This window comes from Ursus arctos, unplaced genomic scaffold (assembly GCF_023065955.2).
Source record: "Ursus arctos isolate Adak ecotype North America unplaced genomic scaffold, UrsArc2.0 scaffold_19, whole genome shotgun sequence".
Taxonomy (NCBI): domain Eukaryota; kingdom Metazoa; phylum Chordata; class Mammalia; order Carnivora; family Ursidae; genus Ursus; species Ursus arctos.
In genome coordinates, this window is record NW_026622863.1 from 55,006,466 (window position 1) to 55,008,560 (window position 2,095).

A 2,095-nucleotide genomic window follows, 5' to 3' on the forward strand; every position below is an offset into this window, starting at 1 on the left:
TAACATAGATGTGTAATGAGTGATATGTTATCTGACCACCAATGTGAACCTATCTCATTTTATTGAAGGTAGTAGGGAACTGATGGGATCTATAGCCTCTTGGGGAATGGAATGGAATGGAATAATATACGTAGGAATCCATTTTCTCACTGGCCTAGGGTTTAAATAATGAGTGATTATTTTTCCCCTACTTTATCTGTTGTACCGTTTTCTCCTCTTTGTGCTGACTATGATATTATTATGGATATGTTACAGATTATATGGAGATGTTGTTGACCTTTTAGCTCACGGACTCCATGAGACTGCTACTTGGCATCCGCTTTGTGTAGCCAGGACTTTCGCAGGGACTTGAACTGACTCCAGTCCCTCTCTCTAGTGCGTTCTCTAGACAACACTCTGCAGAGTCACCAGGTAATGTAACTTCTGATATGACATCTCCAATCGACCCTTGTGAGCAACTCTCTTTCCTCTTTCCCAGTGCTTTCTCCTTCCGAGTCCCTTAGAGAAAACTCCCACAGACCTTACCTAAACCTGTTCTAGTTTGAATGGCCTAATCTGGATTTAGTCCTGGGACTCTAAATTGTTCCACTGTGGCCCTTAATAAAGGTATGTGCCCCATTTACATGGGGGTATTGTTTTGATGTGTCTGTGAAGTACACGTGTGCCTATGCAAGTGCTGGGTGTGTAATACATACCCCAGGAGCAGGAGAAACGTAGCCCACATGGAGTGATGTGGTAGCCCAGGTAAGAGATAGGAAATGTATAAGAGAAAGAATTAGTATGTGGAGAACTACTGTCCCGGGTTGCACAAAGGACTCCGTGGATTTAGAAAAATAATTTCTACTTGTTTTATTTCCTAGTTCTCTCCAGATCTCCAGGTGTATTTTCCTCATTTTTGTTTGCAGCTACATAGGCACCACAACCATTCTTTTCTTTAAAAAGTCCACCTTTTATTTATTTTTTAAAATTTAATTTATTTGACAGAGAGAGGCAGGCAGGGGGAGAGGGAGAAGCAGGCTCCCTCCTGAGCAGAGAGCCCGATATGGGGCTTGATCCCAGGATCCTGGGACCATGAATTGAGCCAAAGGCAGACGCTTAACCAGCTAAGCCACCCAGGCGCCCCACAAACATTCTTTTTCGCCTGAGTTGTGGTGAGAGTGTCCTCAGTAAACACTTAATTGAGATTAGAGAGATGGAAGGCCAATGGGTATTAATTCAGACATTTAACACTGGGCTGTGGGATGTGAATCTAAGTACAACTCGATGAAGACACCGTCCTTAGAATGAAAGTTAAGACCTAGACTCTGTATTGTGGGGAGGGACCCGGAGGTGGCTCCCTTTAGTCACTGCAAAGGCACAGGCAGCTCTCGGTGTCATCTGATGAATACATGTAATGGGGAAAAAATGGGGGGGGGGTTTCTGAGGAGTAGGGAAGTCCTACTTTATCTTCATTATCTAACCGAACACCTGTTCCTGAGGACCAGATGCTGTTGGATGACCGTGTTTGCCCAGGCCTACGTCAGGCGAACAGGATGGAGGAAGGTATTGGATGATGCCATCATCTGGGTGTAGCTTTAGGATGTCAAATGGTAGAACAGATGTTGGAGATGAAGTAGCCTTCTGGACAGTGGCATAGGCAGGATCAGCAAGGTGTGGGCTGTGGTTTCTCCCGGGCACAAGTATCCAGGTAGATAACCCCAACATAGGTTAGAGCCACTGTAGACGGGTGACCTTTCCGGGAACCTGCTGGACTGCTGTGCGGGACCTTCCTCCCTTGGGTCAGCACCATGTGAGTATAGGCCCGGGCTCCGGTGCTGTCCATGGTACGGATTTGTTGGTGGAGAAGTTCAACAGTAAGAGGCAAGAAACTTTTCTGCCTGAAACATTCCAACACAAGTGTTCATTGACTACTGAATGAATAAAGAAGATTTGGTAAATACCTGTATATACAATGGAATATTAATCACCCTAAAAAGGAATGAAATCTTTCCTTTGGCCACAACAGGGATGGAGCTAGAGAGTATTCTGCTAAGTGAAATAAGTCAGAGAAAGACAAATGTCATATGATTTCACTCCTATGTAGAATTCAACAAAC